The 16,858-nt window shown below is 36.8% G+C and overlaps 1 protein-coding gene across 1 annotated transcript in view; it reads left to right on the forward strand.

Annotated features, from left to right (window-relative positions):
* The first annotated feature begins 576 nt into the window (after positions 1 to 576).
* Positions 577 to 16,858, forward strand: part of Arms (Ankyrin repeat-rich membrane spanning) — a 680,132-nt gene continuing 663,850 nt past the window's right edge. The window contains exon 1 of the mRNA XM_090381558.1: positions 577 to 850. The gene's annotated coding sequence lies outside the window, so the exon portion shown is untranslated. The remainder of the gene's footprint in view (positions 851 to 16,858) is intronic.

A 16,858-nucleotide genomic window follows, 5' to 3' on the forward strand; every position in this document is an offset into this window, starting at 1 on the left:
TAGTTTAACTATTAGTTGAACTAATATGTTAACTAATTTGTTGGGGTTTTCGTGGGCCCTTCAGAAGTCGGGGCCCAGGGCGCGCGCCCGGTGCGCCCGCCGTTAAATCCGCCTCTGAGGGGTGGGCAAAGAGGGCATATGCCCCCCTAACCAAAATTTTGAAATTAAAGAAACAAAACGCAGGAGCCGTTCTGAAAAAAAAAAAAAAAAAATCGAAACCCTTGTCGCCATGCTCCCCCCCTTCCTTATGATGATACCTGGATACGCCACGGATTCACGGTATAACACAGAGAAGTAAGGTATGTTACTACTCTGTGCGGTATAATGAGTAGTTCGGTTCTGATACTTTTCGTGTTTAGGTTTTCATTAAAAAATAATAAATAAAAGAAATTAAAAGTCAGTGAAAAATAAATCTACGGATTGTTGATTTTTGTGAGATGATGGGAAGTTGCCTTGGAAATGGAACTTTCTGCATGATAGAGAAACTAAACTGGAACTGTTTCTTCAAGCGAATTCTTTTACTTTGAATCGCTTCGGAACTAGGTATAATGTTGAAACACATTGAGATATTAAGGTATACAGTACTGTGGACAGAGTAGTAACAGTATTATGATGTTGTCCTGTGCTATGCGGTGTGTGTGAGGGTTATTAAGAGATTATTGCGTAATTACTTCGAAGTTTTAACATTTCATAATTAACCAAAACAAGAGCTACTTTTTATTGAGAACCACTTTATCGAAGAAGCGTTGCTACCCCTGTTGAGACACATGTGATATGCGAAGAAAAGCAATAAATGTATACAAATTTGTTTCGTAATGGTACAGATGGTTGGGTCAAGTTATTCTTGAAGGTAATAAGATTTTCAATCCCGTTTTGGTATTTTATATTTTTATGGAGGTATATAGTATACTATACTATATCGGCTTATTCATTGAACTGTTTCTTCATGTACCAAAAAGTAATTTTACTGTCAGGGGAGGGAGAGAGAGAGAGAGAGAGAGAGATGGAGTTTTGAATACCCTTCGATGTGGGTCTGGAAGAATATGGGAGAATGTTAGAATTTTAAAAATAAGTTGGAGTTTTAAAGGAAATGGAAAAAAATTCTCATAAGTTAGGAAGGATGCGTGCAGTGGCGCAGTGTAAGACCCGAATAGTTTCATAAATATCGAAGAAAATAAAGCACGTATTACTGGACTGAAATATAAAATATCGTAATATCGTTATTTCTGCCGGTGGTGATACCAGAAGAGGCCACATACGGGCCTGCCCATCCTCGCTTTGTCTAATTCTTCTTTGAATATATTCAAAACTATCCACTTCCGCAATATCATATGGCAGTTTGTTCTAGTGATAGTTATAATCAAATAATCCGTATTCGATTATTTCAATAAGCAAATGATTTCCATAATAAAAAAAAAAAAAAAAAGCCAGTGAATGAAATCAAACTAAAGATGAAGCTCTGCAGTGCCTTATGACACACTTCTCTCCCCCATCCTCACGTGTTTCCTCAGCATTAGGCATATTTCTAATTATCATAAATCTATAATTGATTGTGCTCATCACTAGTTGGTTCTAGTGATCAACTATTTCCCCCTCCCCCAGACTGAAGGCAAACAAGGTTGTTAGTTATTTGGTTTTTAGGAGCATTAGCAACTAAGGCCATATTGCTCCAGGATATGCGGTGGTCATTCCCTGACCTTTCCGCATCCTCCGTATTTGGTGGCAATCAAGGCCTACAGACTTGTATGCAGTACTCGAGAGGTGGCCTAACCATAGCCTTATATGGAATAATCACCTCCCTATCCTTGCTGGTCAAATTCCTCTATATCATTGACAAAACCTCTGAGCTGACCTATCAGCCCATTTGTACTGCTCAGAGAATTGATGCTTGGCTGTGCAATTATCACAGCTCTTTTTCATTCTTCACTACTTTCAGTGTCGGACAGTATAGTTGGTTTGATATTCTGGGATTACTGCTACCCATATGCAGTACCTTGGCGTTTACTAATGTTGCACTTCAATTGCCACCTCTCAGCCCATCTACCTAATCTTTCTAGATCTTTATTATTAGCTATATGGTGCAAGGAAACCTGAGGCTTATGCTGCACCAGCCAAAAAAAATTACCCTGAGAGAAAGAAGTGAATGAGTCAGAAGTAAAAGGGAATCACCAAGAAAGAGAAGAATGATGATATCCAGCTCAGGACCCTGGGTGTGCCAAGCCCATACTCACCAGGTGTGAGCCCATCCCTGATTTTTGACAACCCTGCCAACCTTCATATCATTTGAAAATTTATACCCTAAGCCTTCAATGATATTTTTAATAAATATAGAAAACAGCAATGAGCCCAACACTGAACCCTGGGGAAACTCCACTAATAACAGTGGTCCAAGAATAGCAGTGCCCACTGATAACTACTCTGCCTTCTCCAACTCAACCATCTCTTTATATATAGCAGTAACTTGCCTCTAATGCCACACTGTTCCAATTTTTGTAGCAGTCTTTTATGTGGAACCGTTTCAAAAGCTTTTCTGAAGTTTAAGTATGTGATGTTAAAATTATTTTTTCCCTGTAGTTCGTAGTTGGGGAGTTAGGTGCAATGTGCCCGAAGTTGCCATTGTGTCAAAACACTTCAATCAAACAATGACAGCAACAGCCTAGTTGGGGGTAGAAACTAGACATCTGAGAGGTGATCTAATTGAAGCATTAAATGGGTTAAATAATCTTTACCTTTTCTCAGATGAAACATACAAGTGGACAAATGTCAATTGGATAAATATGACTTTAGACAGAGGCACGATTTTTTGCACCTCTGGCAACATATCAGAAATGCCCTTTGATTTTCATTAATTTTTACTAAATTATTTAGTAACCAAATTCATTTTATTATTATTATCAGATTTGTTTATTACGTGTAAGATGCAGTCCAAAAACATCCATCTGGTTAGTAAGGCTTTACAAATATAGGATGTAATTATACAGAATATCATAATAAGCACAGAATATGAATATAAAGCCTGTAAATATAATTACATATCGTATTGTTACCTAATTGCAAAATTACATATGTTAATATTGTAATATGTTTAATATATATGTATATATAAATATAAAATATATAGTGACTGGATTTGAATTTCACATGGCTATTAAATATGGTATTGTTCTATCTATCTCTGTCTTGTGAGCTCTTGTGGTTAAATGGAAAATTTAAATACACTGAGTTGGCTTTGCATTAGCAACATCCCATTATGTAGGAAAGGACTGGTTTGTGACACTGGTGGAGGCTGAAAGTGGGGAATGGCTGTTATAAGATCGTAATTTTCGCATGACAGTCACTTTTGAGTGACTGTGAGGAAGAGTGGGTTGGTATTGAGATCTTTCAGGTTTTCATTGTGGAATTATTATGGGTGCAAGATGTGTGGATACCAGTATCTCAATAACAGCCTTGGCTAAAGGCTCCTGTTTTGTGGTGTCATAAGTCATTAGTATTAGTAGTGGTAAATGATGAAAGAAAGCAAGCATCAGCAAAAAAAGAAACCCAGCAATTGTCATTTCATATATCCATTCCCTCCAAGCTGGCTAAAGGCAAACTTCCAGACATCTTATTCTGCAACCGTCCTTCAATTTGAATTTATACCTCCTAATGCAGTGGCAAGTTATAACGTGCCACTGCATTATGGAATTTGGGGCCCATCTTCATACTTTCATGAAGCCTAAGGCAAAATGGAATTTGGGGGGGGGGGCTCATCTAAAGAAAAAACTAATAAAGAACATTTTAAACTTCATTTTATTGTGACAACAAAACAAACAAATTATATGACATAAGAACTAAATATAGAATTTCATCAAAATTGGTAAAACCATTTTTGGAAAAAAACTTTAATTTTCAAATTAATCTTCAAATAAAGTTCATTGGCAGGTAGAAAGTTCAGTTTCTGATAGAAATCACTTAAGTATAAGTAAAAAACAGCAATGAGTTTTTGAAACAGTGATTTTGGACCCCCCCCCTCTGATTGGGACTCCTAGGCAGATGTCTTTTTTGCCTGTAGGATAACATGCCAATGCCCTAATGTGTTTAGTCTGAGCAAGAGGAAGAATCCCATCAGCATTCAAAGTCTTGCTCAATCCATTCAAACTCTTAAACACTCAATCAAATCACCTCACAGGTGCCTAGTCCCCAGATGCTGCAATTTGCAGAACTCAAGCCTTTCTTGGTAAGAGCTCCTCTTCGTTACCCTCACCAATCTTGTTGCCATCCTCTGTACTCATTCCAGCAGCTCTACTTCCTTCCTAAAATGAGGCTTCCAGACCTGTATGTAGTATTCAAGGTGTGGCCTGACCATTGCTGTATACAAAGGGATGATCACCTCCTTATCCCTGCTAGCAAAGTTCCTGTATATCATTGACAATACCCCATGAACTGCTTTGGCAGCCTGTCTGCACTGCTCCAAAAATTTCAAATCTGATGGTACAATTACCCCCAGGTCTTTTTCATTCTCTACCACCCTGTGTGTAGTTCTACACAGTTGGTACATTTCTCTTGAGTTATTGCTACCCATATGCAGCACTTTGCATTTGTCAATGCTAAACTTCAGTTGCCACTTCTCAACCCATCTGCTAAACTTTTCTAGATCCTGTTGTAGTAGCACACTGTTATTACTATAATATGTAAAAATCACAATTATGTAAAATGCAAAAACAATAGAATAGGATGAACTGCACCTGAAGACTGACAGTGTTGATGCACAGTGCTAATCACACCCCTTCTATTAACTCCCCCCTCACCTAGATGATGTAATACCCCCCCAGCCCAACACCAGATGCATGATAAGATAATGCTGACTCATTGACCCAACCTTTTAGCGTGCTCTGTTCACAAATAAAAAAAAAAAAAAGGTTCTAAATTTTTCCTTTAGAACAGAAATTTGTTTGTTAAAGCCGAAGTCCATTAAATCAGGGTCCATTAAATCAAGGGCCTACTGTATATGATATCAAAATTATTTTTTGCATCCAGTTCCTTTGTGACCACATCATAGTATCCAATAAAATTGGTCAGATAAGACTTTCCCTTAACAAACCCATGCTGTGTCTGAACTGTAACTGTGGTAGAAGATCCTACAATGCATCTTTAACCAGTGACTCCATTATTTTACCCGGAACAGAAGTTAAACTAACAGGCTTGTAATTACCCGTGTCACCCTTTGAAACCCCTTTGTGAATTGCGGACACATTTGCACATTTCTAGTCTGTGGGGACCTCCCCTGACTCTAAGGATGCTATGATAATTATGGCTAAGGGTTTGTTTACTTCTTTTTCTGCCTCCTTTAATATAACTGGATAGACCCCCCCCCCACACCCCAGGTGGCTTTCTTATGTTTAACTTCAACAATTTCTCTTCCACTTTACTCTCAGTTATTACAAAATCATTTACCTTCCTGTTAGAGTTTAATAAGCTTCTGGCCTCCACTTCTCTACTGAATTCATCATGTGTGAATGTAGATGCAGAATACTTGTTCAGCTATCTGAGCAGGATCATCAACAATCGAACCATTGATATCTTGATATCAATCAGATGAATCAGATTGGTCCACTTGATATCAATGGTTTGGGAACCCCCCCTGGAAAGTGTTCCAGGGGTTTGCACTAAAAATTCTATAATGGCATCTGCTTATTTACATAGGTATATTATTGTAAGCTACAAAATATAACTAATAATAAACAATAAAGTAAAATCAAATTAAATAAGAAGTAAAGAATTGCCAAAGAAAGAAATCACAATTCCTTATAATTAGTTTACTATCTTACAGTATATCATGTTAAATAAATATGTTTTTCATACCAATTTTTTTTTTTTTTTTTTTGATTCTCAAGGACCATTGCTATATACAGGTATTTTTTTAAAATTTTTTAGAATCTATAGTACTTAGTACTGTGCATGGGTTGAAGGTTGAACAGTTGAAAGAAGATACTTGTTGACATTAGACTTGAACTTCTGTTGATTGTAATTTTCAGGAAATACGTATGAAGGAAGGTTGTTTTAGAAAATGGAAATTGAATGAATAAATGAGGAAGATGAAAAGTTGGTTCTGTGAGTTTGAACTTGGACAGTAAAAGGATGTTGACTGGTTGCGGCATGTGTTCGGATTGCTTTGAAAGAGCGAGTGGGAATTATAGAAGCCAATTCGGAAGAACAGTGCCCATGGAAGTATCTATACAAAGGTCTATGAGACAGAGAGTGGAGAGACTCTGTTAGATATGAGACTGTTGTGTGGTAGCACAGTGGTATCATCACCATCCTCCCCACACTGTGTGAAAAATGCCCAGGTTTGAATCCGTCGATGATGCGAGGAATTTTAATGGGCTATTTTCACTCCCTGGATGAGTTAGTCGGTTTCAGACACAATAAATATATGGGTAGAGGTAATCATTTATGGGTGACCCTAATATCATAATTTTTTTTTTTGTTAAAGATGAGACAGGCATTTAATTAACCTGAATGCCCTCTTTTGAATGGAATCTAGAAGCTTGAGAGGTTTGGGGGCACTGCCCTAGATGTGGGAACAGTATTACATGGTAGGCCGGATTTGCGATTTTTACCGCGTCAGCAACCATTTGGAAGAAAAGTAACGCCAAGAGAAAAAAGAGAAAAACAAGTTTTTTTTAGATGTAGAGGAAGCAATATTTGTAATGTACTTTGTGCCAGGAGAGATTAGAAGTCAGGGTAATCCCCAAGATCTTGCCTAGAAATTAGAACATCATTGAAGATAAACATAGGAGCAGAAGAATCCTTTTTGCGAGATATAAGACAGGACTGAGTTGGATTGAAATTAAGTTATCTTTGCCCCACTGGAGATCAGCATTTAAGGAAATGGTAGTGGATATTTTAGAAGTTGAAGCTGTTTGAGCAGGGCAAGGTTCCTCAAACTGGAAAGTGGAATGCAATGTGCTATCATTGGCAAAACTATGGATAGGATTTCCAGTCAATGGAAGAAGGTAATTAATGTACAAGATGAAAAGAGTGGGAGAAAGAACTGAACCTTGGGAGGACACCAGCATTAGTGGAGAAGTTAGAAGACCTAGAGCCATTTACCATTAACCAGTGAGCAGTCAGAGATAAAACTGGATACTCAATTACAAAAAACAGCTGGCAAACCATAGGATGGAAGCTTATTTAGAAGACCTTTATGACAAACACGATCGAAAGCCTTTGAAATGTCAAGAACAACTGCTTGCGTTTCACCGAACGTTTACACTGAATTTGTCAACAAATGGCAACATAGGCCAGAATATCACCAGCGGATCGACACTGACGGAATCCATACTGGCAATCGTTGATCAGATGGAAGGTTTCTGGATAGTTTAAAAGTTGCCAGTTAATTGATTTCTCCATTACTTTAGAAAGAGTAGAAGTAATTGCAAAGGGACGATAATTGGATGAGAGGGATTTGTCACCCTTTTTGGGAACTGGCTGGATATGAGCAAATTTCCAAGCCGAAGGAAAAACACTTTTGGAATAAGAAAGTGAAAAAAGTTGGCAAATAACAGAAGTAAGTTCAGGAGCTCAGGTTTTGAGAACAAGTGGAGAAATACTATCAGGACCTGGAGCTTTCTTAGCATCAGATTCATTAAATTCCTTCTGACATCCTTTTGAATGAAGGCCAAAGAGACATTGGATGTCTGGGAATGGTTTTGAGGTGATTTAAAAAGATCATCAGTACATGAGTTGGAAGAAAAATAGGATGCCAGCAGGTCAGCTTTATCTTTAGCTGATGTGGCAACAGAATCATTTGGTTTTGACAGAAGTGGGAACAGAGATGGGCAAAAATTTCAGCCAGTAGTTTTGCCAAGAGACCAGAATGGTCAGCTACCATTGGACAAGAAGCAAGTTTTCTACTTTTAGCCTGTTCAAAATCTAGTGTGGACTGATTAATAACTGCTTTACAAAGTATAAATGATACTTAAGAATAAAAATTATTATTATGCTATGTTGCTTATAAAAATGTAGTACAATATTTTGTAATAAAAATCCAGAAATATTATACGATTTCATAGAATATAGGCTTAGTGGTTCGCATTAAAAAATATTTTCTTGAAAGGGGTTCACAAGTCAAAAAAGGTTGGGAACCGCTGTTCTAGAGTTTATATAAGTAAAGAAGTCTTTGCATCCTTTGCCAAAGATTTCTCATAATCTGCCTTCACTTGCCTAACCTCCTTTGTGACTTGATTACAGACTAGCTTATATCTACCATAGGCTTCTGTGTCACCTGATAATTTATATGCATCCCATGCATTTTTTTTCTCTGTCACAAGTATCATTAGTTCATATGACAATCATTTGGGCCTAAACTTTGAACAGTGTTTCTTAGTTGGTATGAAAAATCTAGTAGCTTCCAAGGTTAATTATTTACTTGTTCATGCACCTGTGCTTACTCTTAGTTATCCTAACACAGCCCATGTATTTACTTGTTCCATGATGACTCTTACCAGTCCTAGAAGTAATTATGAAGGGGAGGGAGATACACAGGCAGCCAAGGGATGCAACCAGGCTGAATAATATTAACTGGTTGCATGGGGATGCAATGTAGAATGAAAGAAGGCGAGTGAAATGAAAAATGGAATAAATGCTAGTTTTGGTGAAAAAGAGTGGCCTAGTAAGGGAGCAAGAGAGAGTAAATAAGTGTTATGGTAAATGGTAGTGAGTGAAGGAATGAATGTAATTGGCTGAATGAATACACAGTTAAAGTTATTTAGTTTAAACATACTAACTCAAATTGAACTCTGTACTAACAATGCCAACATGCACACACTGTGTGTGTTGGCGTTGTTAGTATTGAGTAACTAACAGCTAACAAATCTTAGCTAATTATTATAAATTCCTAGTTTCGCAGAAGTCCTTTTTTTACATTTCAAAAAAAATCATGGGGGGGGATATGGTGACCGAACATTTACCCAGAGGGGTGTTTGCTGAGAGATCTGTCTGAGAATCATTGTATTCAATTATGTTTTCATTACAATGCTTATGGCAAGTACAATGGGAAAGAAATAATTTTTTTTTTCTCTCAAATTATGTTTTTGTGGTACATTTTTCATGGAAGGTGAATATTTACCCTCTTTTAATTGTTAATATGTCTGGTAATAATGGGTATAATATATCCACTCTGACATCTAGAAGTGGCCTGCATTAAAAAAAAAAAAAAAGTTCTTGTTTATACTTTTCCATGACCACTAGGTCAGTAGAGTTTACAGTTAATTATATTGACAGTGGATAAAGTCATTAGTAATTACAGACCTGTTAGTTTGACTTCTGTTCCAGGGAAAATAATGGAGTCACTAGTTAAAGAAGCATTGCAGGATCATCTAGACAAGACAAAAGTAATAATTCAGACACAGCATGGAATTGGATACTTATGATATGGTCACAAAGGAACTGGATGCAAAAAGTAATTTTGATATCATATACTTGGATTTCAGGAAAGCTTTTGATACTGTTGCACATGGAAGACTATGGCACCTCCGTAGCCAGGTGGGCAGGAGCAGTAGTGTGTGTAGCACACACTTCTTGATTAGACCGGGGTTCGAACCCGTGACCACCAAATACGGAGGATGTGTAAAGGTCAGGGAATGACCACCGCATATCCCAGGAGCAATATGACCTTAGTTGCTAATGCTCCTAAAAACCAACAATGGAAGACTACTGTACGAATTGGAGGAGTATGGCATTAAGGGCAAGTTGTTACAATGGATAAAAGAGTGGTTGAGTGGTGGAAGACAGAGAATGGTATTCAGGTGGTAGATGACTTTCATCAACCGGTGAAATACCACCACTTTGCTTATTGGAGGCTTGAAGTGGTGAAACCCATGTTTAGTCTCTAGAGCAAAGTTTCCGGCATCCCCCTCCTCTCTCCCCATACTTCTCCTTCAACCCATGCACGGTACTAAGTACTATAGGTTTTGATACCTTTCGTGTTTGGGGTTCTCATAAAAAAAAAAAAAAAAAAAAAAATCAATGGATACTGCTCTGTGGACTAATATTATTAGTGGTGTCCCTCAGTGTTTGGTGTTGGGCCCATTGTTGTTTTGTATATTTATCAGTGATATCGATGAAGGTATATCAAGCTTAATGTCAAAGTTTTGAGATGATACAAAGGTTGGCAGGATTGTTAATAACAGTAATGACAATATGCTGCTGCTGCAACAAGATCTGGAAAAGTTGGGCTCATGGCCTGAGAAGTGGCAACTGAAGTGTAACATTGACAAATGCAAAGTACTGTTTATGGATAGCAGTAACCTCAGAGAAATATACCAACAGGGTGGTGTTACACTCAGGGTAGCGGAGAATGAAATAGACCTGGGGTAATTGTGCAGTCAGATATGAAGTTTTCTGAGTGCAGACAGGCTGCCAGAGGAGGCCATGGAGTCTAGTCAATGATATATAAGAATTTTGCGAGCAGTAATAAGAAGGGATTATCCCCTTGTATAAGGCAATGGTCAGGCCACACCTTGAGTACTGCGTACAGGTCTGAAAGCCTCATTTTAGGAAGGATGTAGACTTGCTAGAATGAGTAGAGAGAAGGGCAACAAGACTAGTGAGGGGAACAAATGGGTGCTCTTAGAAAGAAAGGCTTAAGTTCTGCAAATTGCAGCTTCTGGAGACTAGGCACCTGCAAGGCCATCTGAAAGGGGTGTATAAGGCCTGGAATGGATTGGGTAGGCTCAGTGCTGATGGGATTCTTCCTCTTGCTCAGATTACAAACCTGAGGAAAGACAGTTGTAGAATAGATGTGTGGAGATTTGCATTTAGCCAGTGGGTAGTTGATTGCTGGAACAAACTTCCATCTGTTGTGGATGTTGAAAGCGTAAATAAATTCAAAGCAGAACTAGACAAACAATTGGAATGAATGAATGGATGGGTGAAATGGGAAGGGTTTTTTTTTTTTTTGGGTGATGCTGTATAAGCTTGCTTTCTTGCATCATATGTTTCTAATCATATGTTTCATATGTTTGCATCATAATTTAACTTTAAATAAACTATTTTAATATAAAGATTTTCTGGTTTGTATTTGATTCACATCGTTAACAATCTATATAAATGATTGTGTTAACAACACACAAGTTAACACTTGGGTTTGTTTCTAGAGACTGAAAATCTCAGTTGTCACTAATTTTATTAAGTCTGTTGCATAGGTTTTTGCAGGAAAGTGACAGAAATTTTTGAATTATGTATATATTAATATGAATAAGTAGTTCACATCTGAGTTTAGCAAAGCCAGAAGAAATTTTTGGATGCCTTCTATTTATTACTTAAACTTCTTAAAGTGGCCCCTCGCATTTCACCCTCCGGCACATTTCGCACCCAGTAGATAATGAGTAGGTTACAAAAATGTAAATACAGTCAATTCTCGGTTGTATTCATTAGAACTTGCATTGGAAAATTTTAAAATTAAAAACATTTGAGGTGTTATGCTCAAAAGTCCCTGTAAAAACTTTTGTCAACTTTTTATTACTTTATTGGTTTAAGCTTATAATGGAAGCCCATCAAGTGAAACATTTTACTTGCCAGTTCGAGTTTTCAGCCAGGGCTTTAGTCTCTCACTTTTTCTCTTACCCCCCCCCCCCCCCCTTCCAGATGCAATGTTATCAGGACAGATATTCAACAGAGCAGGGCAGATATTCAAAATATTTAAAAACTGATACAGTAATATTTTAAAAAAAATTAGTTGGCTTCATTTTATTAATTTTTATTCACTTCAGTCCATGGAGCTCCAGAAATGTTATTTGGCCAAGTTTCAGGATTCAATAAATTGAAAAAACACATGCTTATTATATTTTTCACTTTTGTTATCAAAGAACAAACGCATTTTTTTTATACTTCATTAGCCAGTCCAGTAGTTTTTCTGTTGGAATACTTTGTTTTGTTTTAAATGGTATTGTTAAAGGATGCAAAGAAAAACAGCATGGATTTCTTTACATATATAAACTCTAGAAGGATGGTGATGAATCAGATTGGTTCACTTGATATCGATGGTTCGGCTGTTGATGATCCTGCTCAGATAGCCTGATAATTGAATGAGTATTTTTCATCTACATTCACACATGAGGAGTTATTAAGGGAGGAAAATGCTAGAAGTTTAGCAAACTGTAACAGGATGCTTAATGATTTTTAATAACTGAGAGCAAAGTAGAGGAGAAATTGCTGAAATTAAACATAAGAAAAGCACCTGGGGGATTTTGCCACCACCTTTAATTTAACTGGATAGATCCCAAGTATGGGATCTATCCAGTTATATTAAAGGAGGTAGCAAAATAAGTAAGTAAACCCTTGGCCATAATTATGAGAGCGTCCTTGGACTCAGGGGAAGTTCCCATGGACTGGAGATGTGAAAATGTATCTCCAATTCACAAAGGGGGGGGGGATCTAAGCGTGACACTAGTAATTATAGACCTGTTAGTTTTAACTTCTGTTCCAGGGAAAATGATTGAGTTAAAGATGGTTAAAGATGCATTGCAGGATCATCTAGACAAGACTGCAGTAATAGTTCAGACACAGCATGGGTTTGTTAAGGGAAAGTCTTGTCTGAAAAATTTGATTGAATACTATGATGTGGTTACTAAGGAACTGTATACAAAAAATAATTTTGATATCATATATACTTGGATTTCAGGAAAGCTTTTGACACTGTTGCACATGGAAGACAACTGTACAAATTGGAGCAATATGGTATTGAGCAATATGGTATTAACTGCTCTTAGGACTAATGTTATTAGTGGAGTCCCCCAGGGTTCGCTGTTGGGCCTACTGTTGTTTTGTATATTTATCAATGATATTGATGAAGGTATATATCAGGCTTAATGTTAAAGTTTCCAGATGATACAAAGGTTGGCAGGGCTATTAATGACAGTGTGCTACTGCAACAGGATCTAAAAAATTTGGGCAGGTAGGCTGAGAAGTGGCAACTGAAGTTTAACATTGACAAATGAAAAGTACTGCATATGGGTAGAAGTAATGGCAGAGAAATGTACCAACTGCAGGGGCTTACATCTGATGAGTGTGGGCTTGGCACACCCAAGGTCCTGAGCTGGATATCATCATTCTTCTCTTCCTTGGTGATTCCCTTCTACTTCTGACTCCTGTTCTCTCTCTCTCAAGGTAACTCAGAATTTTTTTTTTTTGGCTGGTGCAGCAAAAGCCTCAGGCTTCCTTGCACCATATGGCTGATGATGATGATGATGAACTCGAATTTTTATTGAAGTCCCAGTCCCTTTAGTGGAGATTCAGTGTTAAACTCTCTCGATTACTCGAACTGAACTTCCAATAACTCTAACTTTTCCGAACAAATTTTCAAAATTACATTCATGTACAAATTTTCATGTAGCCTTTAAACTAATATCTCCCCTTTTGTATGTCTTCAGGGTTCTCTTTCCGTTGTGAAAGGATTAACTGGAACTGTTAATCCTTTCACAATGGAAAGAATATATACTCGACCAAGGGCGATAGTTACGTGGTTAGTGACGGATATGGGGGGAAGGAACAGTGACTAATCTTATAGGAGTCTTTTCAGTAACAAGTGAATCTTGTTCCGATTTGTCTAAATTCAAACAATAAAAGTTCCTGCATCTGGCTCTCCTCACATTTCCTGGCGCAGTGGACAGCACGCGTTTGCTGTTTTCGCTGCCTCATTATCGGCAGTGCATCGCGTGAACAAGCTGAGCGTCGCAGGCAGTGCAATATCTGCATATTATTTTTGCATCTTGATTGATTAATCCTGTGTGTACAATGGCAAAAAGTGTTTCGTCTATAAGAGGCAAAATAAAATTGGTAGATGATGACAACCACATTTACATGTTTTCAAAGAGAACTCTAGATGAAAAACATGGAATCTGGGTTTGTGAAAAACATTCCGCCTGCAAAGGGTGTGTTTGGACAGAGGATTTGGAAGACCCAGTTGTGAAAGTCGTAACTAAACATAACCATGCAGCTCAAGCTGCAAGGTCGGAAGCATTGCAATTGATTGGTCAAATATGGCAACATGCAACAACCACGAACGAATGGCCACAGCAAATTGTTGCATCAGTAATTGCAGAGGTTCATGCCACTGTCACGGCATTACTTCCTAAAAAGGATTCACTTAAACGAACCATTCGTCATGTTTGATGTAACAATGGTACTCCTGCTTTACCAAGCAATCTCCTGGACCTAGTAATTCCACAAAATTATCAATAAATTATCATCGATGGCAATGTACAACAGTTTTTGATGTATGATTCTCAGGACGAACTGCTCCCGGGTCGCATGCTTATTTTTTCCACTAGTAACAATCTTCAGTTATTGGCATGTAGCCAGGAGTGGTTTTCTGATGGAACTTTTAGCACAGTACCCACGCATTTCTAGCAGCTTTATACCATTCATGTGATTCAATTCAATGCAGTTATTCCAGTGGTCTACGTGTTTCTGCCAAACAAAACTCGTGCCACATACGTCAAGTTGCTTCAAGAAGTTAAAAATCTATAATCGGGTCTCCAATCCCAGCGACTTATTACAGATTTTGAACAAAGTGCAATGCAAGCCTTCCAACAAGAATTTCCTGGTATTGTAAATACCAGTTGTTTTTTTTTATCTTTCCCAAAGCGTTTGGCGAAAGGTACAGAATGAAGGTTTAAAAGCCCGATATGAACAACACCGTGAATTTGCTCGTTGGATCCGAATGATTCAGGCATTGGCATTTATTTCTCCTGCTAACGTTATTCAAGCATTTGAAGATTTAGTTGAAGCTATGGTGATTGCAAACTACTTTGAAGATAGATATATTGGAAGAAGACAGCGGAGATGCCGGCAGTTTCCCATTTTTGCCATCGAATTGTGGAATGTTTACACATGAACACTGAATGATCAGCAACGCGAACACTGAATGTCACGGCATTACTTCCTAAAAAGGATTCACTTAAACGAACCATTCGTCATGTTCGATGTAACAATGGTACTCCTGCTTTACCAAGCAATCTCCTGGACCTAGTAATTCCACAAAATTATCAATAAATTATCATTGATTGTAATGTACAGCAGCTTTTGATGTATGATTCTCAGGACGAACTGCTCCCGGGACGAACCAACAACAGCGTGGAGGGGTGGCACAGGGGATTTCAGGAAACTTGTGCTACTTTATTCCTATATATTTACCGATTCATTGATTGTTTAAAGAAACAACAAGGGCTACACAATTTCGAAATTACACAACTAATTTTCGGTAATTCAGGTAATCAAAGAAACAAGAAGTACACTGCAATTTCTGCTAGAATCAAAAGAATAGTCCAAGATTTTCAAAATCGTTAAGTGATTGATTACCTTAGAGGCATTGCATACAATTTCGAGTTTTAAACAATAATATAATGTTCATTTATTCTATTAAAACAAAATAAATTAGAATTATTAAAAAATTAGGTGTATCATTTACATTTCTGTTGCTTACTCAATATCTACAGGAGGCGAAATGTGCTGGGGGCGAAATGTGGGAAGCGAAATGCGAGGGGCCACTTTTCTGGATCCTGTTCTACCTGTGTAGGAGAAAAAAAAAGTTAATGTAAAATGGATCTAGAAAAATATATATGTTATTGGCAAAGTGTAGAAACCAGGTACTGTATTGTATAGAATGCCTGCCAAAGTATGAAATAAACTTCTTTATTGTCCTGTGATATTATTATTAAAGAGGACCTATTATGGGCAAAGTAGAACCATATTTATGTTAAAAAATTTGAGAAGTAGGGATAATATGGATGTAAAAATTTATTGCAAAATTTTTACAAAAATATTACGATAAATACAATAAATTTCAAAAAATACTGTATAAAAATAATCAATATACAGTATAAATATACAAAAAGATGAAAAGTTCAAAAAAATTCAATATGTTAGGAACATGGTAGTGGAAAATGCATTTAATAAACGTAAATTGGATGGAAAATCTCCCAAGTTTTCATGTTATAAAAATTTTTTTTATATTATGTTTAGTACTTATGACAGGTATATATTCATTTTAACAGTGAGATATGAGGAGCATTATTCACTCCTTCCCTCAGTATAAAAGTTGGAACTGTGATTCACATAATAATGGTATCATAGGATGATAAAGGAAAGCTTATTTTATACATTGCTAGGCATTTTATATAATGCTTGAATTCTACAATTTTCTGGTAAAATATATACCTATATAAAAAATTTCAAACAATGCTTATCTCGGTTAAATAACGATGTTTATTTGTTTGGTATCCTAATTAGGCTTGTGGGGCACTTCTGCGTTAATTCCTTACAGAATCCTCTGCTTTTATTGTTTCCTGCTCATTAATCCAAGAAGTAGTCTTTGCAAAATAGAATAAATAGGTGTTTTGAAAGGTTTCCAGGAAATTTAGACACCCGTTTTCTTGCATCTATGTAAATTGCACAGATTATGTCACTAAGTGGTCAGCAAAGGTCTAATAGTAATCTATGTAAATTGCATAGATCAGATTCAAGAAGATCAAATTTATTCTGTAAATTGTACAGATTATGGCAATGCCAAATAAAAATAAAAGAGAACTTGAATATCAAAAAAGACAAAATTTATTCCATTTAATATTATTCTATGGATATACTACTTATATTTTTATAAGTATATGTAAAATAATAAGAGAAGTTTACCTCACTATAGTACATAGAACACTTCCGTATGGTACTCTCCATAAATTTCTGGAAAGTATCATATGGAAGTGTTCTACGTACTATATTGAGGTAAACGTCTCTTATTATTTTACAAATATTGATATCAACGTAGAACATATTGAGCATTATAGCTCTGGTTCATACTATATAAGTATATGTATATATT

The sequence above is a fragment of the Mastigoproctus giganteus genome, chromosome 9 (assembly GCF_048544385.1).
Source record: "Mastigoproctus giganteus isolate SK-2022 chromosome 9, ASM4854438v1, whole genome shotgun sequence".
Taxonomy (NCBI): Eukaryota; Metazoa; Arthropoda; class Arachnida; order Uropygi; family Thelyphonidae; genus Mastigoproctus; species Mastigoproctus giganteus.